This window comes from Schistocerca piceifrons, chromosome 3 (assembly GCF_021461385.2).
Source record: "Schistocerca piceifrons isolate TAMUIC-IGC-003096 chromosome 3, iqSchPice1.1, whole genome shotgun sequence".
NCBI lineage: Eukaryota > Metazoa > Arthropoda > Insecta > Orthoptera > Acrididae > Schistocerca > Schistocerca piceifrons.
This window is the reverse complement of record NC_060140.1, coordinates 286,466,914-286,490,617: the sequence shown is the minus strand read 5'-3', so window position 1 is coordinate 286,490,617 and position 23,704 is coordinate 286,466,914. Positions and strand designations below refer to the sequence as shown.

The 23,704-nt window shown below is 44.3% G+C and overlaps 1 protein-coding gene across 1 annotated transcript in view; it reads right to left on the bottom strand.

The window, feature by feature from the left end:
- Window positions 1–22,348, bottom strand: part of LOC124789443 — a 222,899-nt gene extending 200,551 nt beyond the window's left edge. The window contains exon 1 of the mRNA XM_047256793.1: window positions 22,011–22,348. The gene's annotated coding sequence lies outside the window, so the exon portion shown is untranslated. The remainder of the gene's footprint in view (window positions 1–22,010) is intronic.
- Window positions 22,349–23,704: the final 1,356 nt, after the last annotated feature.

The following is a 23,704-nucleotide window of genomic DNA, read 5'->3' as shown; positions in this document are numbered from 1 at the left end:
AAGCTCGTATTTTTTTCACTAAACGTAAGTGCGGAACCGTATCAAATGCCTTCCTGAAGTCCAGGAATACGGCATCAATCTGCTCGCCAGTGTCTACGGCACTGTGAATTTCTTGGGCAAATAGGGCGAGCTGAGTTTCACATGATCTCTGTTTGCGGAATCCATGTTGGTTATGATGAAGGAGATTTGTATTATCTAAGAACGTCATAATACGAGAACACAAAACATGTTCCATTATTCTACAACAGATTGACGTAAGCGAAATAGGCCTATAATTATTCGCATCTGATTTATGACCCTTCTTGAAAATGGGAACGACCTGCGCTTTCTTCCAGTCGCTAGGTACTTTACGTTCTTCCAGCGATCTACGATAAATTGCTGATAGAAAGGGGGCAAGTTCTTTAGCATAATCACTGTAGAATCTTAAGGGTATCTCGTCTGGTCCGGATGCTTTTCCGCTACTAAGTGATAGCAGTTGTTTTTCAATTCCGATATCGTTTATTTCAATATTTTCCATTTTGGCGTCCGTGCGACGGCTGAAGTCAGGGACCGTGTTACGATTTTCCGCAGTGAAACAGTTTCGGAACACTGAATTCAGTATTTCTGCCTTTCTTCGGTCGTCCTCTGTTTCGGTGCCATCGTGGTCAACGAGTGACTGAATAGGGGATTTAGATCCGCTTACCGATTTTACATATGACCAAAACTTTTTAGGGTTCTTGTTTAGATTGTTTGCCAATGTTTTATGTTCGAATTCGTTGAATGCTTCTCTCATTGCTCTCTTTACGCTCTTTTTCGCTTCGTTCAGCTTTTCCTTATCAGCTATGATTCGACTACTCTTAAACCTATGATGAAGCTTTCTTTGTTTCCGTAGTACCTTTCGTACATGATTGTTATACCACGGTGGATCTTTCCCCTCGCTTTGGACCTTAGTCGGTACGAACTTATCTAAGGCGTACTGGACGATGTTTCTGAATTTTTTCCATTTTTGTTCCACATCCTCTTCCTCAGAAATGAACGTTTGATGGTGGTCACTCAGATATTCTGCGATTTGTGCCCTATCACTCTTGTTAAGCAAATATATTTTCCTTCCTTTCTTGGCATTTCTTATTACACTTGTAGTCATTGATGCAACCACTGACTTATGATCACTGATACCCTCTTCTACATTCACGGAGTCGAAAAGTTCCGGTCTATTTGTTGCTATGAGGTCTAAAACGTTAGCTTCACGAGTTGGTTCTCTAACTATCTGCTCGAAGTAATTCTCGGACAAGGCAGTCAGGATAATGTCACAAGAGTCTCTGTCCCTGGCTCCAGTTCTGATTGTGTGACTATCCCATATTATGAACAAGAGGACGTGCATTATTCATACAAAACGATGATGAATTTTACAATTACGAGATGTAGCGAGGTGGCGCTGTGGTTGGCACACTGGACTCGCATTCGGGAGGACAACGGTTCAGACTCGCGTCCGGCCATCTTTATTTAGGTTTTCCGGAATTTCCTCAAATCGCTTCAGGCATATGCCGGGATGGTTCCTTCTAAAGGGGGCGGCAGGCTTCCTTCCCCACCCTTCCATAATCCGATGGGACCGATGACCCCGCTGTTTGGTCCCCTTTTCCTGTATCAACCAACCAACACACACACACACACACACACACACACACACACAAACACACTTGTCTCTAAAACAGCAGCCGCCCTTACCTTGTCTCTGTGACAGTTTGCACATCTGTACTATACAGTCACCTGCGCCATACCGTTCACGCAGTTTTTAACCAATGGAGCCATGCGTTCGGGAGCAGTGATATTAAAATCTTCATTCGGTCATATATGTTCTCTGTGGTTTCTGCAACTCATTTTAGGTCAGTGTCTAGAACTCTAGAGGTCTGCTTTGAAAGGATCGACCTCTCCGCAATTCTCATTGAGTTGAACTGCAGCTTTGTGTCTAGTGAATTTGCTATAGCCGACGAATTCGTCGTGAGAAAATTCAGCAACTGTAATGATATTTAATGTATCGTTTATTTTTTAGTCTCAGTTGCAAACTTTTAACACTATAACTATAATCAATCTCCCGGGATCATCATTACAATGACGTACTTGCGCAAGTAACCCGTCATGTCTTCTTACAGAAGTTACTATGATGTGCCACCCAATGTTAATCTGTTAAGCTCATTACACCTTTTACTTCCCTTCGCTGTCTTTTTTTCCCTCCCCCAATCGCCTCCCTCCATTTTCCCCTCTCCTCTCCTCTTCTCCATTTGCGTCACTCAACCCACCCTCCACTACTTCCTTATTTAAGATGCAAACCAGAGATGCATATCACAGTTTTCTGATGTGTGGTTCCGACGCGGACACGACTGGTTGCTTTCGCAGCTACGTAGATCCAGGGAGATCTAAACTAGTCATACTGTTACAATAAGCGAATGACACCAGAAAATAATCGATATATAACATTTTAAATCAATTCGTCTTCGAGGAGATGTCAAATTATACGCTTACTTCGTACAACATTGCAAGCAAACAGACCAATAACGTAAATTTTGGAGATAGTTCTGCAAATTTGTTTTCATTGTTTCATTCGTTTCCTACCCAACACTTTCTTTCACATTTCCTAAGAAATAAAATGACATCATTACTGCTAGTACTTTGATGTTGGCATCTTGCAGTCATGGTCTTGCCCTTACTGTCTTACGTCAATATGTTTTATTAGAAGTCCAGAGAACTGTGTGTGTGTTTGTGTGTGTGTGTGTGTGTGTGTGTGTGTGTGTGTGTTTGTGTGTTTGTGTGTGTGTGATTGTGTGTGTTGTGTGTGCGTGTGCGTGTACACCGGCAAACCTCCTTATTCTCCACACACATGCTGCAACGAAACCTTGCTAGAACCATCTTTCAGCATTGTGCCATTTTCCCCAAAGGGATTTTCTGTTTTGACCTCTGTCTGCCCAAGTTATAGGCAACAAAGCAGCAGTACTGTTTTTTTCTTCGATTACTTGTTGTTAACAACGACATGGGATTGTGATTCTGCCTTGATGCTAAACAAAAAAAAAAGGTTCAAATGGCTCTGAGCACTATGGGACTTAACAGCTGAGGTCATCAGTCCCCTAGAACTTAGAACTACTTAGACCTAACTAACCTAAGGACATCACACACATCCATGCCCGAGGCAGGATTCGAACCTGCGACCGTAGCGGATGCAAAACACTTTTGTTATTTATTTCCCACAGTAGTCTCAGCGACACATATCGCCATCATCAGTGGGTCCTTTGATTCTAAAATGTACAGAAATAGCATACTTATAAAAATTATAAAACTTTTTACATGTGCATTGTTTTGTTCCAAATATTACTTTCCGTGTATAATATTGTAATACTTTACTTACTAGACGTCACAACAAGGTTTTGCAATTGTTGCCGCTGTTTGCAGCATAGTTTTTGCATTTTTTGGCGTACAAAATGTCATCTGCAACTGTATGACTGGCTCTTAGTTGACAAATACGAAAACGTGACATCTTCAACTTTTATAGTCCTGTCTTCCTCAGTTGCGTGTCCATAAGTAAAAATTATTAATATACCGTAACGAAAACGTGAACTTATGTATGTCAGCGTTACACAATTGGGATTGCGGTAGTGTACTGGATTCAGTTTTGGTGTGTACTAGGTTGTTAGTAGTTTGTCATCTACTCACGTTGGTTGGACGGCTTGCAGCTACTTTTAGACACAGAGGAACATAACTTCCGAACATTGTTCGTAATCCAAAACATTACGCCATCTTGCTGTTCTCGTGTGTTCCGAGAAATGTATCGAATATTGCCAGAAGGTTATGAAAATTGTAGCGGGAGTTCTGAGCACTTCTGTTCCTTATTTATGTCTCTTTGTGTTATGAGGGAGTGGTTTGTTTGTGTTTGTGTGTGTGTGTGTGTTTTCCTATTGTGTGTCCTGCGTCAGTTCTCTCAGAGCGGTAAAGAGTGTGTTGTTGCAAAGGATAGCTCTTCTGAGATCACCTTCGGGCTACTTTATGAGGGCAACACAATAATCCGAATGATCAGTTCCTCTCTTGTGTTTACTTTTTCTTTGTAGATTTCACCTTTCAACCACCCCAACAGGCAAAAATCTAAGGTGCTACGGTTGCGGGACCTTGGTGGCCAAGAAACGCGACTATCTGCTGATCCATCTTTCCAGGAATATTATGTGTGGATAACGTGTCGCCTGACAACTAGAATGTTCCGGGGCCCTGTCATGCTGGAAGAAAACACCGATCCTTTTAGTCAAAGGAACCCATTACAAGTACGCTGGAAGCTCTTCTTCAAGGAAGTCTAGACAACGAGGCCCTGTAAGACGGTGCGGTAAGAGAACGGACCTAACCAAACTCAAAAAGACCTCAGAAGAGCTACACGTGATATTGTCGAGAGAATGCGAAACTACTTTGGAATCGGAGGTGGAATTTATAAAAATAAACTTTCAACTTAATGATTTGCCTTTGCTTAAAATCTTGTGTGTGTAGGGGTTTGGGTTACATTGTAACAAATGTAGCTCTGTAAACACTTAAATTGGACATACGTTGTGTGGAATGCTTATTCGAATTAGTCTACACTACCATCTTCTAAAATATTCGCTATTCCCTCTGGAACACCACATGCGTCAAAGAAAGGTTTAGTTCACGTAACACTCCATATAGATAGCAGTACCAGGAATTTTACTTCCTTCTTGGGTAATTAAATGATTAACGTTGCTATTACCGTTAACTTAGGTTCATTGCCAGGAATGTGACCCGCACTTGCAACACTCTGCATAAATGTCAAGCTGACCTTTACCAACAGGTCTGAGGCTAGTATCTTTTTGCCATGAGTATCAAGTTTTAAACTCACAGCGCGTTTTGCGCCAGCTGTTTCATTAGCGCGAGAAAAATAGGAAATGACTGACGGCGTTTTTGCCAGAACATTTCCTTTAGATGCTCTTTCACCTTGATACATTCATATTTACTTCTCTCTAGTCCCGTTCGGAGCCTTGAGATGTGACGCTACAGGTATTTCATACTCACCTGATTTCCCCCTTGAAGCCAAAGAGGAAAAGAAATTAAGGCGAAACATAAAAGACGTCACTTCGCAAAGTAAACCGGAGTTGGGCAGCTACGGGAGCGCAGAAAAGCTTATTGCGGCAAAGACTGGATCACAGCATTAGCCTTAACATAGCATTTCACGCTTGTTTGAAAATACACACACACACACACACACACACCGAGGGACCATACTAGTCGACGAGACATGGTCAGGATATACGAAAAATTTTCCCGTTTGTTTTGTTTTAAAACAGGGGTTGATAGTTCAATGAAACAGATCTGGAGAGATTTATAAATGTGGAAACGAACTATATTTATTACTGATCTGCGGTGAGGACATCCTCTTGCGACAAGGATACAACTGAGAAGAGACCTGGATTGTTACATAATAATTACGTCAGCCTTGTATAGTTATTTACAGGCATTACGTTAATGTCTGTCTGCGTAGCCGAGGTAATTAACACCCTCAAATACTGCGGGTCCGGGTTATGACGGAATATTGGGCTGGCAAAATTGTTGTACTGATAACAGGCTTTTGTCTTCCCTTTCCATTCAGCTGGATGGCACACGGAAATATAAAATCAAACTGACCCACCCCCAGCTTCATGCGAAGTGTGTAGCCTTGAAGCTAATGTGGCGCACATGTATCTACGCATGAGAACGTTTACCATTAGGAACTGGGGGAGCTAAAGACTCCATCACCACGAAAACCGCCCCTAACGTCGACCAAGTTTTGCCGCCAGACTGGAATTTTTTGCTGACTACGAACAATGCCTTTCTCTTGTCGGAGATTTTACATTTTTCCTCGACAAATGCAAGAGAACTAATGTAAAGGCCTTTTTCAACTGTTTGTCCTTGCAAACATTGTAGTCTCACATTTTATCAAGGAGCCCAATACGGAACGCCAGTCCACAATTATCTGCGAGTGACGCTAAGTGGAGGGTAAAAGCTGAAAATTAAGACGAAGATTCCGCATTGAAACAGTAACAAAATCACCTGACGCAATAAGAAAGTTGAGAAAAACTAGTAAAAGAACAAAGTAGATAAACTCCAAAAGTAGACTGTATCGAGACTTCGTATGAGAGTGCAAAAGAGATAAAGTTTTCTGGTATATTTTTTTTAAAAAAATGAAGAAATTGTATTTTTTTCCATTTCAAGTCTAACTATATTATTATACAGTTTAATTAACAGAAATATGATATTAAGGTGATGATGATGATGATGATGATGAAGTCCCATACTCCGAGGAGTGTAGGGGCTGAATAGGCAAGGTCCTAGCGGAGATGGTTTGCCATTGCCTTCCTCCGACTAGCAGGTGTAAAATGCAGAGACCAGAAGGCTATTTACAACTTGTACAGAAACCGGACGGCAGGCATAAGAGTCCGGGGACATGAAAGGGAAAGAGTGCTTGAGAAGGGAGTGGATCAGCTTTGTAGTTCATCCCCGATGTTATTCAATCAGTACACTGAGCAAGCGGTAAAAGAAACCAGAGAAAAACTTGGAGAAGGAATTAAAGTTCAGAGAGAAGAAATAAAAACTTTGAGGTTCGCCGATGAGATTGTAATTCTGTCAGAGACGGCAAAGGAATTGGAAGAACAGCTGAATGGAAAGGACGGTGTCTTGAAAGGAGGATATAAGATGAACATCAACAAAATCAAGACAAGAATAATGGAATGTAGTCGAATTAAATCAGGTTATGCTGTGGGAATTAGATTAGGAGACGAAACACTGAGAGTAACACATCAGTTTTGCTATTTGGGCAGAAAAATAACTTACAGAGTGGAGAAGATATAAAATGTAGATCAGCAATGGCAAGAAAATCGTTTCTGAAGAAGAAATTTGTTAACATCGAATATTGATTTAAATGTTAGGAAGTCTTTTCTCAAAGTACTTATATGGAGTGTAGCTGTATACGAAAGTGAAACATGGACAAGAGACAGTTTAGACAAGAAGAGAATAGAAGCTTTTAAAACTTGATGCAACTGAAGTATGCTAAATATTAGGTGGGTAAATGATGAGGAGGTACTGAATAGAACTGGAGAGAAAAGAATTATGAGGCGCAACTGACTAGAAGAATGGTTTGGTTAATAGGACTCATTCTGAGACCTCAAAGGATCACGAATGTAGTACTTGAGGAAAGTGTGGTAGGTAAAAATCGTAGAGGGAGACCAAGACATGAATAAAGTAAGCAGATTCAGAAGGATGTAGCTTGCAGTAGTCATTCGACGATGAAGAGGCTTGCAGAGGACAGAGTAGCACGAGGAGCTGCGTCAAACCAGTCTTCGGACTGAAAACCGCAACAACGTGGTCAAGTCACTTTCACATAGAACAAATTTATATACGTAAGGACTTCAGAAAGAAAGTTACACATGTCGTCCAGCCCGAGCGAAGACTATTATGCATCGTCAGAAGAGAGTAAATGTTCTGTGTGTCCTGCTAACACAGATCTGTTGCGGTACGAACAACGGGTACATCACAATGCGCTAATGAAGTGGCGTCCAATGCTGGAGAATGATTGGAATTTAACGTCTCCTCGACTACGAGGTCATTAGAGACAGATAAGATCGAGTTAGGGAAGGATGGGGAAGGAAATTGGCCGTGTCCTTTCAAAGAAACCATCCTAGCATTTGCATTAAGGGATTTAGGGTAATCACACGAAAGCTAAATCTGGATGGCCGGACTGGGATTTGAACCGTCGTCGTTTCGAATGCGAATTCCGTACGTTAACTATTGCCACACATCTCTAAATCTCAACATGAAGTACGCGGGGCAATACGATTCTTGTGGGGAAAACGTCTAAATTGCACACAGACTGGCCGTGAAATTCTGGCGGTATATAGACCAAACATTGTACAATGTCGCATTCACCAGTAGTGAACTGATGCCAACAATTCGACGAATAGTGCATTATACGAGGTCTGTTCAAAAAATTCCGGAACACGTAATTTCGCGCCAGTGGTGTACTGGAGCGAAATGCGGTTGGCATCCCTGCACACTCCTGTGTTTAATGTATAACTGCCGGAAGTTCCACTGTTTTATGTCTGTTAGTTATTGTTCAATGCTGTATCGAGTCGAACGCTGTGTCGCACTGTTTGCGAATTTCGGGATGGCAGAGTTACAGGAGCAACGCATCTGCATTAAATTTTGCTTGAAAGTCAAGAAAACCTTTACAGAGACACACCAAATGATGCAGGGAGCCTACAAGCCGCACTCGGTGTTACCGGTTTAAAAATGGGCGGACGGACGTTAACGATGACCCTCGAGGACACCCCTCCACGTCTACCGACTACGCTCGTGTCAGGAACGTCAACGAAATTATGCTTGCCAATCGAAGGCTGACTGTCTAAGAGATTGCAGGAGAACGTAATATTTCAGTTGGATCATGTCATAAAATCCTTATTCAGCATCTTGCAATGCATCGTGTTGCCGCCAAGTTCGTCCCACGGCTCATTAGTGAAGACAGAAAGCCCTTCGCAAATTGGAAATTTGTGACAAGATCTTATGGGACCCAACTGCTGAGGTCATCGGTCCGTAAGCTTACATACTACTTAATCTAAATTAAACTATCTTACGCTAAGGACAACACACACCCATGCCCGAGGGAGGACTCGAACCTCCGACGGGGTCAGCCGCGCGGACCGTGACAAGGCGCCCTAGACCTTCACCTCGCAGTCTCTGAAGAGCTTTGGGACCTCGCAAATGAGAACGAGATGTTCCTTAAGAGAATCATAGCTGTTAATGAGACGTGGGTCTACGAGTATGACCTTAAGACCAAGGTTCAATCTTCAAACGGGTCGGGAAAGGTTCTCCAAGTTACACTACTAGCCATTAAAATTGCTACACCACGAAGATGACGTGCTACAGACACGAAATTTAACCGACAGAAAGAAGATGCTGTGATATGCAAATGATTAGCTTTTCAGAGCATTCACACAAGGTTGGCGCCGGTGGCGAAACCAACAAGCTGCTGACATGAGGAAAGTTTCCAACCGATTTCTCATACAGGAACAGCAGGTGACCGGCGTTGCCTGGTGAAACGTTGTTGTGATGCCTCGTGTAAGGAGGAGAAATGCGTACCATCACGTTTCCGACTTTGAAAAGGTCGAATTGTAGCCTATCGTGATTGCGGTTTTTCGTATCGCGAGATTGCTGCTAGCGTTGGTCGATATCCAATGACTGTTAGCAGAATATGGAACCGGTGGGTTCAGGAGGGTAATACGGAACGCCGTGCTGGATCCCAACGGCCTCGTATCACTAGCAGTCGAGATGGCAGGCATCTTATCCGCATGGCTGTAACTGATCGTGCAGCCACGTCTCGATCCCTGAGTCAACAGAGGGGGACGTTTGCAAGAGAACAACCATCTGCACGAACAGTTCGACGACGTTTGCAGCAGCATGGACTATCAGCTCGGAGACCGTGGCTGCGGTTATCCTTGACGCTGCATCAGAGACAGGAGCCCCTGCGATGGTGTACTCAACGACGAAACTGGGTGCACGAATGACAAAACGTCATTTTTTCGGATGAATACGGGTTCTGTTTACAGCATCATGATGGTCGCATCCGTGTTTGGCGACATCGTGGCGAATGCACATTGGAAGCGTGTAATCGTGATCGCCATACTGGCGTATCTGCCGGCGTGATGGTATGGCGTGCCCTTGGTTACACATCTCGGTCACCTCTTGTTCGAATTGACGGCACCTTGATCAGTGGACGTTACATTTCAGATGTGTTATGACCCGGGGCTCAACCCTTCATTCGATCCCTGCGAAACCCTAATTTCAGCAGCATAATGCACGGCCGCATGTTGCAGGTCCTGTACGGGCCTTTCTGGATACAGAAAATGTTCGACTGCTGTCCTGCCCAGCACATTCTGAAAACGTCTGGTCAATGGTAGCCGAGCAACTGGATCGTCACAATACGACAGTCACTACTCTTGATGAACTGTGGTATCATGATGAAGCTGCATGTACCCGTACACGCCATCCAAGCTCTGTTTGACTCAATGCACAGGCGTATCAAGGCCGTTATTACGGCCAGAGGTGGTTGTTCTGGGTACTGATTTCTCAGGATGTATGCACCCAAATTGCGTGAAAATGTAATCACATGTCAGTTCTAGTATAATATATTTGTTCAATGAGTGCCCGTTTATCATCTGCATTTCTTCTTGGTGTAGCAATTTTAATGGCCAGTTGTGTAAAAAAAGAGATCATCAGGTGAGGTCAAATGTCAAATCCATGCTGATAGTTTTCTTTGACTTTGTAGGATCAGTTCATCACGAATTTGATCCAATGGGGAAACTGTTAACCGATGGTACTACTGGGACGTGCTGCGATGCCTGCCGGAAGGAAACGGTCTGAAGTGTAGCGAGACAATGCGCGCCTCTTGCATCACGATAACGCACCTGCACATTCATTCCTGTTGGTGCGTGACTATTACACAAAAACTGTGCTGCCTCATCCTTCGCAGTCTCCAGGCCTGGCTTCTGCGAACTTTTTTTTATTTCCAAAGTTTAAAACCCCACTGCAAGGACGAAGATTTGCAACGATAGACGAAATAAAAGAAAATTCGCAGAGGACGCCTCGCGTGCTTCAGCAAGAGGCGTAACAAGACTGCTTCTAGAAGTGGAAATGGCGTTGGGAGCGGTGTATATATTGTGGAGAAGATTATTTCGAAGGTGACCATGTACAATAAGTAAAGGATAAGCGTAGAAAAATTTTGTGGACGAAGTTCCGGAATTTTTTGAACATGACCTCGTACCTCGGTGATGCTGATCCGCCATACAGTCCAGATAATACGTCATGCTGTTTACATATTTTCGGCAACTTGGAAGGGGAGGGGGGGGGGGGCGAGATTGTCCAACGACCGGGACGATCACACAGTGGCTCTCGAATGGCTCCGTGACTAAGGAACGAATTGTTATCACCGAGGGACTGAGCGATTGACAGAAGTTCCGAGACTTATTTACAGACATTGTGACTGTGTTGAAAATCACTGTCATCACTATGGTTCAAATGGCTCTGAGCACTATGGGACTTAACGTCTGTGGTCATCAGTTCCCTAGAACTTAGAACTACTTAAACCTAACCAACCTAAGGACATCACACACATCAATGCCCGAGGTAGGATTCGAACTTGCGACCTTAGCGGCACGCGATTCCAGACTGAAGCGCCTAGAACCGCACGGCCACACCGGCCGGCGTCATCACTATCGCCACATTGAAGTCTAGTGCAACAGTCATCAAAAATTAGTCGGCCTGTCATCTTAACGTACAACTTACTTTTTGAAGTTCCATCGTAAGAGACACGAAGATCTGATTTTAGGAAAAATTTGTATCCTGTGGCAATTGTTTCAATTCTAATGTTTAACTTCTTTTTACACCTAAAAGTACTGCAATAGATATACGAACATAGTACAATGGAAATGTCCGGTATAAAGAATTGTTATATTCCCATGGATACAAAATGTACACAGTCCACTGAAGTTTTGTGAGCTCCTCTCGGGTGCGAAGACTTGTGTGAGGTCTTGCGTTGTCATGAAGAAGGAGAAGTTCGTTCAGATTTTTGTGCCTACGAACACGCTGAAGTCGTTTCTTCAATTTCTGAAGAGTAGCACAATACACTTCAGAGTTGATCGTTTGACCATGGGGAAGGACATCGAACAGAATAACCCCTTCAGCGTCCCAGAAGACTGTAACCATGACTTTACCGGCTGAGGGTATGGCTTTAAACTTTTTCTTGGTAGGGGAGTGGGTGTGGCGCCACTCCATTGATTGCCGTTTTGTTTCAGGTTCGAAGTGATGAACCCATGTTTCATCGCCTGTAACAATCTTTGACAAGAAATTGTCACCCTCAGCCACATGACGAGCAAGCAATTCCGCACAGATGGTTCTCCTTTGCTCTTTATGGTGTTCGGTTAGACAACGAGGGACCCAGCGGGAACAAACCTTTGAATATCCCAACTGGTGAACAATTGTGACAGCACTACCAACAGAGATGTCAAGTTGAGCACGAATTGTTTGATGGTGATCCGTCAATCATCTCGAACGAGTGTGTTCGCACGCTCCGCCGTTGCAGGAGTCACAGCTGTGCACGGCCGGCCCGCACGCGGGAGATCAGACAGTCTTGCTTGACCTTGCGGCGATGATGACACACACTTTGCCCAACGACTCACCGTGCTTTTGTCCACTGCCAGATCACCGTAGACATTCTGCAAGCGCCTATGAATATCTGAGATGCCCTGGTTTTCCGCCAAAAGAAACTCGATCACTGCCCGTTGTTTGCAACGCACATCCGTTACAGACGCCATTTTAACAGTTCCGTACAGCGCTGCCACCTGTCGGAAGTCAATGAAACTATACGAGACGAAGCGGCAATGTTTGAAAATATTCCACAAGAAATTTCCGGTTTTTTCAACCAAAATTGGCAGAGAAAAAAAAATGTGTTGCATTACTTATTGAACTGCCCTCGTATGTATAGATATTTACTGGTGTAGCGTGGGAGAACAGTTACTTGTAGAAGCCTCTGTCAGAACCGTAATTGACGTGGTCTTACATTCATCACTCTTACACGAACTGGGATTACGTCACAGCAGGATTTTTGCTGACATTTTGAGTGTAGATTAACGCAGGATAATTTGTGTATATCTTCGAGCGTCTACGTATTTAAAGTATTCAACACACTTTTTACCCGCCTCTGACGGGAGTTGATATCGCTGACGCACGCCTTCGCAGTGGCGCTTGACATGGCGGTAGGCCGGTTTGCATACTGGCGATGCATGAAATTTTCACTGCCAGTATTAGTAACAAGGGGAGGAGATAATGGTGGCGCTCATTTTCCGATCACCTGTCTTTGCGGCAATGTCCTGGATTAAATTCCAAACATCTCCGCTGTGCCGGCCGCTGTGGCCGAGCGGTTCTAGGTCACAGGTTCGAATCCTGCCTCAGGCATGGATATGTGTGCTGTCGTTAGGTTAGTTAGCTTTAAGTAGTTCTAAGTTCTAGGGGACTGATGACCTCAGAAGTTAAGTCCCATAGTGCTCAGAGCCATTTGAACCATCTCCGCAGTGTCTCATAAACTGAGGGCATGTAACACTGATGTTGGTGATCCGTCGGTTGGATTGGGACGTTAAGGTCTGTGGTTGGGGTTGATATGGGGGGGGGAGGGGGGAGACAAAAAACAGCGAGGTCATCGGTCTCATCGGATTAGGGAAGGGTGGGAAAGGAAATCGGCCGTGCCCTTTCAAAGGAACCATCCCAGCATTTGCCTGAAGCGATTTAGGGAAATCACGAAAAACCTAAATCAGGATGTCAGGATGGCCGGACGCGGGATTGTTGAACCGTCGTCCTCCCGAATGCGAGTCCAGTGTGCTAACCACTGCGCCACCTCGCTCGGCAAGGTATGTGGTCCCGCTGGTGCTGTTCAAGAGGATAAGGCTATGTGCTTGCTGGCACCGGGTTTTACCGTTTCCCTTCTCACATCGCCATGATCACGTTTATCATCAGCATCATATGAGAGGCAGTCAAGTGACAACCGAACACCCGACACAACGGGACCATGCAAAAAGTAATCACCGCACGCGTTGAGACATTTATACCAAGGGAGACGAGACGATTGATTCGTAGAACGTGGTCGGCCGCTGAGCAATCCACAACCGCACCCACTCTTATACTTCCTCGTCCGACTGAGACCGTCGTCTCCACGCATGCCTTTCATCAGGTCGTCAACGATGTGAAAATCGCACAGGGAATTATCTGAGCTGTACGGAGGATGCTGCAGTGTTTCCCAACCAAATCACTGAGGCATAGCGTTCGTGCGATTGGCAGTGTGGGGGCGGACGTTATCAGCCAATAGGGTGATTCCGCCTGACAGCATTCCTGGGCGTTTTGACTTTATGTCACGTCGCAGTTTCTGCAAAGTGTCTTCATAGTGCCGCACATTGATTGTGGTTCTAAGCTCGAAGAACTCGACTAGCAGAGGACCCTTGCAGTCGAAGAAGGTCATCATGACCATACGTGGTGCCACCGTTTCGAGCCCGAGAGCAAACGACAAAGCCAACAGTGTAGACACCTCACATCTCCCCCGCCGAAGAGGTCCAAAGCTGTTCACACAAGTTCTGCTAAGTTGCACGAAACTCGCCCCCCACAATTCGAATCGGGTGAAGGCTATGCTGCAGCGATTTGGTTGGGAAACACTGCAAAGCTCTCCTTACAGCCCGGATTTTTGCATCTTTGGTGACCTGAAGAAAGATATGCGTGGACGGCGGTTTCAGGCGGATGAGGAAGGCGCGGCTGAGAATCCGTCAGCGGCCGACCACGTTCTACGAAACGGGGCTCGATCGTCTCGTCTCCCAGTGGGATAAATGTCTTAACGCGTCTGGTGATTCCTTTTGAATGGAACTATTGTGGCAGGTGTTCGGTTTTAATTTGACTGCCCCTTGTACAATACGAACCTAACACTATATATCCGTCCAGTACACTCACCATAAATACACACATGGCACAACTCTCATATATTTGCAAGGACAGAGGCAAATGTGAGTGTGGAGGAAACTTCTTTCCGCCAGGTGACTGAAAACACACCGAGGGGTATCCCAGCCAACAATGCCATACAGTATTTAATTTAATGTGCCATACTTTTGATGATGTCTTGGCATTTCAGAAGCCTTTTGATTTCCTATGCTAATCCTGTGTCGATAATTTTCAATTTAAGTAATGAGCAACTAAGTAAATTCTTTGCGTGTTTTTGGGTACTTGCATTGTTTAATTAATAAATTTCTGGCGTATTATAGTATTTGAGAGTTGTAGCATCGCGCTTTAGTACCTGAATAGTGTAAATTCGCGTAGTCGTCTGTCTTCTGTTTTTGTTTTGAACGGCCAGTGTCGGTTGGTCATAGCCAGTGTGCTCCCTGCTGCCTTTGGATAAGCAGCTCCAGCAGCAAGTCGTATACTCCTAGCTTACTTATTTGTTACATAGTTTAATTCTTAATTTCTTTGCCTGTTTTTGGATACTTGCATTGTTTAATTCATAAATTTCGGGCGTATTATAGTATTTGAGAGTTGTAGCATCGCGCTTTAGTGTTTACTTCGTAGATTCTTACTTAAATTGCGTGTGAGTTTCCTATAGGAGGTGTAATTTCGAGTTTTAGTTACTGTAATTGTAAATTCAGGCAGATTGTAGCGCAGTCGTTAGGCATTTGTACAGGTTAGTTAATACATTCTTTGCGTGTTTCCCTTACGTTATCTAGGCACGGACTCGTGTTTCATTAACTGTTGTTCAACATCGATTAGAATGGACAGGGACTGTGATTGCTGTGTTCGGATGAGGGTTGAGTTGGCATCCCTTCGCTCACAGCTGCAAGCGGCGCTGACTTCGGTCGCGCAGCTTGAGGCTATTGCCAATGGGCACTACTGTGGGGGGCCGGACTTGGGTATCACGGGGATGTCAACCTCGTCCCGTCTGTCCCCAGATCGGTCTGCCGCTGTGGTTGCCCCGGTTGCTGCCCGCAGTGGGGCTGAGCCCTCGCTCGTGGTCGATTGGGAGGTCGTTCCAAGGCGTGGCAGGCAGCGAAAGACATCCCCGGAGGCTGATCAGAAAGCCTCCCCGGTGCGTCTGACAAACAGGTCCCAGGCACTGTCTCTGGCTGAGCCAGATGCAGCTGCCTGTCCTGTTTCAGAGGATGATTCTCAGCCTTCAAGGTCCGGGCAATCACAGAGGGTGGGCTTATTGGTAGTTGGGAGCTCCAATATTAGGCGCGTAATGGGGCCCCTTAGGGATATGGCGGCTAAGGAGGGGAAGAAATCCAGTGTGCACTCCGTGTGCATTCCGGGTGGAGTCATTCCTGATGTGGAAAGGGTCCTTCCGGATGCCATGAAGAGCACAAGGTGCAGCCAGCTGCAGGTGGTGGCACATGTCGGCACTAATGACGTGTGTCGCTTTGGATCTGAGGAAATTCTCTCTGGATTCCAGCGGCTATCTGATTTGGTAAAGGCTGCCGGCCTTGCTTACGAGATGAGGGCAGAGCTCACCATCTGCAGCATTGTTGACAGAACCGACTGCGGACCTTTGGTGCAGAGCCGGGTGGAGAGTCTGAATCAGAGGCTCGGACGGTTTTGCGACCGTGTTGGCTGCAGATTCCTCGACTTGAGCCATAGGGTGGTGGGGTTTCGGGTTCCGCTGAGTAGGTCAGGGGTTCACTACACTCAGCTGGCGGCTACACGGGTAGCGGAGGCTGTGTGGCGTGGACTGGGCGGTTTCTTTTAGGTTAGAAGGCCTCGGGAAAGTACGGGCTGGGCTGCAATCTCAAAGGGTTCATGGCAAATACAGGACGTGCTCGGATCAAGGAACTGTCGGAATTATAGCTGTAAATTGTTTTAGTTGTGCTGGGAAAGTCCCTGAGCTTCAAGCGCTAATAGAAAGCACAGAAGCTGAAATCGTTATAGGTACAGAAAGCTGGCTAAAGCCTGAAATATGTTCTGCAGAAATTTTTACGAAGTCTCAGACGGTGTTCAGGAATGATAGGTTAGGCAGAATTGGTGGTGGAGTGTTTGTGTCTGTCAGTAGTGGTTTATCTTGTAGTGAAGTCGAAGTAGATACTCCGTGCGAATTGGTATGGGTGGAGGTTATACTTAACAGCCGAAATAAGTTGATAATTGGCTCCTTCTACCGACCCCCAGACTCCGATGATATAGTTGCTGAACAGTTCAGAGAAAATTTGAGTCTCTTAACAAATAAATACCCCACTCATACGGTTATAGTTGGTGGGGACTTCAACCTTCCCTCGATATGTTGGCAAAAATACTTGTTCAAAATCAGTGGTAGGCAGAAAACATCTTCCGAGATTGTCCTAAATGCTTTCTCCGAATATAATTTCGAGCAGTTAGTCCACGAACCCACGCGAATTGTAAATGGTTGCGAAAACACACTTGACCTCTTAGCCACAAACAATCCATAGCTGATAGAGAGCATCATGACTGATACAGGGATTAGTGATCACAAGGTCGTTGTAGCTGGGCTCAATACCGTTTCTTCCAAATCCACCAGAAACAAACGCAAAATAATTTTATTTAAGAAAGCGGATAAAGTGTCACTAGAAGCCTTCCTAAGAGACAATCTCCATTCCTTCCGAACTGACTATGCAAATGTAGACGAGATGTGGCTCAAATTCAAAGATATAGTAGCAACAGCAATTGAGAGATTCATACCTCATAAATTGGTAAGAGATGGAACTGATCCCCCGTGGTACACAAAACAGGTCCGAACGCTGTTGCAGAGGCAACGGAGAAAGCATGCGAAGTTGAGAAGAACGCGAAATCCCGAAGATTGGCTAAAATTTACAGACTCGCGAAATTTGGCACGGACTTTAATGCGAGAGGCCTTTAATAGGTTCCACAACGAAATATTGTCTCGAAATTTGGTAGAAAATCAGAAGAAATTCTGGTCGTATGTAAAGTACACAAGCGGCAAGACGCAGTCAATACATTCGCTGCGCAGTGCCGATGGTACTGTTACCGACGACTGTGCCGCTAAAGCGGAGTTATTGAACTCAGTTTTCCGAAATTCCTTCACCAGGGAAGACGAATGGAATATTCCAGAATTTGAAACACGAACAGCTGCTAGCATGAGTTTCTTAGAAGTAGATACCTTAGGGGTTGCGAAGCAACTCAAATCGCTTGATACGGGCAAGTCTTCAGGTCCAGATTGTATACCGATTAGGTTCCTTTCAGATTACGCTGATACAATAGCTCCCTGCTTAGCAATCATATACAACCGCTCGCTCACCGATAGATCTGTACCTACAGATTGGAAAATTGCGCAGGTCGCACCAGTGTTTAAGAAGGGTATTAGGAGTAATCCATCGAACTACAGACCTGTATCATTGACGCCGGTTTGCAGTCGGGTTTTGGAGCATATACTGTATTCAAACATTATGAATCACCTCGAAGGGAACGATCTACTGATGCGTAATCAGCATGGTTTCAGAAAACATCGTTCTTGTGCAACGCAGCTAGCTCTTTATTCACACGAAGTAATGGCCGCTATCGACAGAGGATCTCAAGTTGATTCCGTATTTCTAGATTTCCGGAAAGCTTTTGGCACCGTTCCTCACAAGCGACTTCTAATCAAGCTGCGGGCCTATGGGGTATCGTCTCAGTTGTGCGACTGGATTCGTGATTTCCTGTCAAGAAGGTCGCAGTTCGTAGTAATAGACGGCAAATCATCGAGTAAAACTGAAGTGATATCAGGTGTTCCCCAGGGAAGCGTCCTGGAACCTCTGCTGTTTCTGATCTATATAAATGACCTGGGTAACAATCTGAGCAGTTGTTGTTCGCAGATGATGCTGTAATTTATCGTCTAGTAAGGTCATCCGAAGACCAGTATCAGTTGCAAAGCGATTTAGAAAAGATTGTTGTATGGTGTGGCAGTTGACGCTAAATAACGAAACGTGTGAGGTGATCCACATGAGTTCCAAAAGAAATCCGTTAGAGTTCGATTACTCGATAAACAGTACAATTCTCAAGGTTGTCAATTCAACTAAGTACCTGGGTGTTAAAATCACGAACAACTTCAGTTGGAAAGACCACATAGATAATATTGTGGGGAAGGCGAGCCGAAGGTTGCGTTTCATTGGCAGGACACTTAGAAGATGCAACAAGTCCACTAAAGAGACAGCTTACACTACGCTCGTTCGTCCTCTGTTAGAATATTGCTGCGCGGTGTGGGATCCTTACCAGGTGGGATTGACGGAGGACAAGGAAAGGGTGCAAAAAAGGGCAGCTCGTTTTGTATTATCACGTAATAGGGGAGAGAGTGTGGCAGATATACACGAGTTGGGATGAAAGTCATTAAAGCAAAGACGTTTTTCGTCGCGGCGAGATCTATTTACGAAATTTCAGTCACCGACTTTCTCTTCCGAATGCGAAAATATTTTGTTGAGCCCAGCCTACATAGGTAGGAACGATCATCAAAATAAAATAAGAGAAGTCAGAGCTCGAACAGAAAGGTTTAGGTGTTCGTTTTTCCCGCGCGCTGTCCGGGAGTGGAATGGTAGAGAGATAGTATGATTGTGGTTCGACGAACCCTCTGCCAAGCACTTAAATGTGAATTGCAGAGTAGTCATGTAGATGTAGATGCCATTTATTCATTGTATTTTCGCGTATGGCAATATATAAGCTGCATTTACTCAGTTACACAAAGTTGTCTTTATGACGTTTGTGGCACCTGAGGGTAGACAAGTCAACAACATTGATGAGGTTACATATGTGTGCTTTCGGTGCACACTTTCGACAGGTCTGTTTAATATAACTACCCTCGCACTCGCTAGAGCGAAATCCTGTTGAATGTTATGACATCTACAAAACTTACTTTCGGTCACTGAACATGTTCTATCATTTTTATCGCCCTTAGGATCACAGGCGAAATCCGTTTCGAAAGAATTATAATAACTTGTTCCATACGTTTATCCTTCAGGTTAACATCTTCCATGTGTTCGTAATGAATAGCGCGAGAGAGATTCTTCAGAAGTAAAAGACTGGGATGTATGAAAAATATCGTCGTTGATTATTTTGCGTGAAATACAGCTCACGCAATCACTCAACTTGAGGAACGGGAGGTGTCAGAGTTTAACACAAAATGACGTCCTTTCCCTTTAGTATCCTTACAGCCTGAATGGGAAAACACTTTTTATCCCTGCATTCTGCTTAAAGAAATTGGTCGAATGAAAAAGTACTTAAATAAGATAATTAAGTCGGTTTCTACGTGTAGGAAGTATCATTTATCTGAGGCACACGGTAGCCTGCCCAGGTGAGCAAATGGCCAAGACAGGACATTTCGGTATGTGGCGTGAAAAATTGGTTGCAGCGTTCTGCTATGACTGAGCGCTTTCTTCACCTCTTTTCACACAATTCCAAGCAGTCCCCTGGCGGTCATTATCTCCAGTTTCAGGCTTCAGTAATCACATTGCCACTCCAGCGGAAGTACAGTAAACACAGTGTTTCACGAGTAACAGTAGTTATTTGAAGAGCAGGGCAGTTTTTGTACGCATGGAACGAAAACCGACTCAATTTTATCCGTTACCGAGCGACGTGTTGCTATGATTAACACGCTACTATTCGGGTGGGGAGGGGGGGGGGGCTGTTAGGGCGAAGTTCACGTCTCTTTCCGTCTCACATTAATTAACACTTGAAAATAAAGAATTATTACAAGTATTGTTCATCTTCAGAAATGGTACTTATTGCAAGAAATTCCATACCAGTTCTCAAAAACAGCACTTGGTGGGACTGCTAATTACTTTCCTCACTGCTCTCCGTAATCCGACAAATATTCTATCAAGATTTGCAGGTAGATATTTTAAAATAAACAAGACTACACAATATTCACTACTTACTGAAATAATTATTGCTACCTTATATATATAATACTGCTGATATAACGTTGACGGTGGGTGGACACAAGACACCAGCGCCCCCAAGTCTTCCAACAACTGCCGATTCAAAACTAGGGAATCCGACGATCAAGAAAAGTTCAACACATCTGCTGTAGAATGGTATAGCACTAAGGCCATAGTCGCTTCGTTCCCCACTCCTGGTGCTCCATCTCTGATGACCCCGTATAGAAGAATGTCTTAACCTTTTCTTCAGGTCAATGGAGGAACTGTGCAGCGCCGTCGTCAGCCACAGGTATTCGAGAAGGCCGGGTGGGGGTTCCACTGCGTCAGATGTTGGGCGCGGTCTCGGGTCCTCAAACGATGACGCATCTTCGCCCAGTTTCGTGCCGGTGTATGGGCGATTCCCAGTTCCGCGTTCTAGCTAGACCTTTCATCCGGTAGAACATGGCGGTGTTGTACCGGCTACGTTATTGCGCTTTCTGACGAACACTTGGCTTCGAAGGCTCCCTTGGATCAGTGTGGAAGATTGTGCCGAAAGCAAGTTATCTGACATACAACATTGACACTACACAAACTGTGCTGGTGGAGGGGTGGTGCGAACAGAGATGATGCTGCCTAGTTACTGGAGGAACAAATCTGGCTACTGGACAATTTGGTCATTACATAATCAAGACTTCCGCTAAACTGCATTCTAAGACTACCGTTAAATCATTCTGCAGCTTCCTAAAGCTCGTCGTACACAACAGGAAAATTTGCTGTTGGAACGTCACCTATCGCATCTGTCTGCTTGAAGAATCCCTAAAGAATAAGATATTACCATCTGAAGCAAGGCATAATTATATCGGTTTCGTTTTTGGGCCAATCTAGCCAAAATATCTGCTACAGTATTTCTCTGTCGCGTACGTGAAAATTAAAATATAGTGTAAAATGTTACTCTCGAACAAAACTGCTTATTGCAATGATCGTCGTACAAAGTAGTCTAAAGCAGTAGGCTTCATATAGCAAAATTTATGAAGTATTATTCCGATTTATACCGCTCTACCGAATACCAGTGCGGGTCCTGTGTAAGAACTACCGCCCTACAATGCTCAATAACAACTGTCAGAACGAGTTAATTTAACGAAGTTGACACTGAATTCATTTTCAGGGCACAGTAAATATTTCAAGAAAGAATGTGCCGCTAAAGGGATGGCACGCTTGACCCCTAACCAGGGGATCGTATTTCGAAACCGTAGTTTGAAAACACTGGTCCAAGATTTCTATGTTTTCGCTCTTTAGTAAATCTGTCAGATTCAGCGGTTCTTTTTATCACGAGAATATAGCCGGTTCCTGCCCTCCTCGTCAGTAACGAGGTAATGTACTATCTCTCAAGACAGCTGCCGGTCAAACTTTTTGCACTAAGAATCAATGAAACACCTCTGTTTTACGAACGTTCCAAAAGAATGTGAAATATCTATATATGGAAAATACACATATATTACGTTAAGAAGAATCAGTTATAGCAAAAGACATTAATATTATGCAGAAAGAGGTTGTGTAGGCAACCACCTTGGTGTTTTTTACTGGTCTGCTTACCTCACAAATGTCCTACAGGGATATCGCCCTTACCGTCCAAGTTCGCAGGCAACAACTGGAATGTTTCACACGCTCCGGACTGTAAGACAAAGACGAAACACCTCCGATTTCGGCTGCGAAAGGCAGTCGGTGTTTCTACCGTTCATGCGAATCACCAGGCACGCACAATACCCGTTACGACCGAAGCTGCCACACACTTTGCTGGCGTTGAGTTCCCAGCACCGTATAAGCGCCGACGCACACTTGATATTTTCTGCTGGCAGACGGAAACGGATTCCTCGCAGACGTAGCGCGCACAGTGTACACGTGAACGCACACGCTGCTGAACTGAGCGTCAGCAAAACTCCGGTAGCTGCAGAGAGCTGCCGCGGCGAGTGCCGTGAAGATGGCAGCACCGTGCAGTCAGAAGGCATGGGCACGACACGCAGCGCGTGGGCTGCCCGCGTTGAGAATCGTAACTCGACAATGGTCCACGTGCGTGGGTGCAACTGCCTTCGCTGCACTTAATGCATTCTTGTAAGCTCAATTAAAAAGTAGTAACCTAATCGTGCACACGACTGCTGAATACATCCTATTTTCATTACACTTGACTCAAGAGGTTACTTTTCTGTAACATATACTACAAGGTGTGGTCTCTGAGACCCCTATCTTTAAACCAAGATTTAGGCGGTGAATCATTTGAAAATTTAATTAACGATATATAATATTTATGGTCACAACTAGATAAGTGTTGTTTAAATACTCCTTGTTGATTTTATTGCACTAAATAAAGCCAACAGTGTTTTATTTTTGTATCAAGCAAAAATCGCATACTTTCGTGAAGCTTTTTCGATAGTACACTAAACGAACTGTTAGAAAACTAAATTTTTCGTTCTGAAAAATTATGGTATCTGTGTAGAAAGCAAATTTGCGCAAAAAAAATAATTTCCGGGGTGTGAGATTGAAAGAAAAAAAAAGAAAAAAAAGGAACTGAACTCGATAGTCAGAAAAAGAAAGGCGACAACATTAATATTCAGTACTGAGATCTACATCTTTCTTTACCACCACTCAGAACACATTTCATTTTAACTATAACTAACTATTTTGTTGGAGCAACAGAAAGGTTCTCATCACCATTGTTCTGAAGTTCTTCCTTTGAATGGTCCTCTTGTTCGCTATCAGAATTGTGATCACTGGCTACTGAAAAATTGTTGTCTTCTTCATCTGATTCTTGTTCTATATCACTGACATCATTCTCCATCCACTGACTAAAAATTTCATCAAACTTAGAGTGTGTAAAATTGTCACATGCTTGCTAACACGTTTTGTACTGAACTGACGAAAGCAGGTGCAAAGTTCACGAGGAGACCCCATCACATGTCAACAACAATCGAATAAGGCGATAACGCAACTGACAATAATAATTTGTAGGGTTGGTGATTAAAAATAAATATATCTTTTCTCCAGTTTCTCCATTAGCCGACCAGGAGACAGATCACTACAACCACAACCACAGTGACGTCATTTTTCGTTGAGGTGACGGTTATTTTACAACATGAAGTGAGTATGTGTGAACTGATTTCGACCGTGGAAGCCCAGTGGAAGCCTAGATAAACTGAAGTCTTATGGGACTGATGGTATAGCCAAACAATGGAGAATGTGGCGAGCAGATTCTGTATCAGCCACCGTAATTGCCTTATCTATTAAATGAAGTA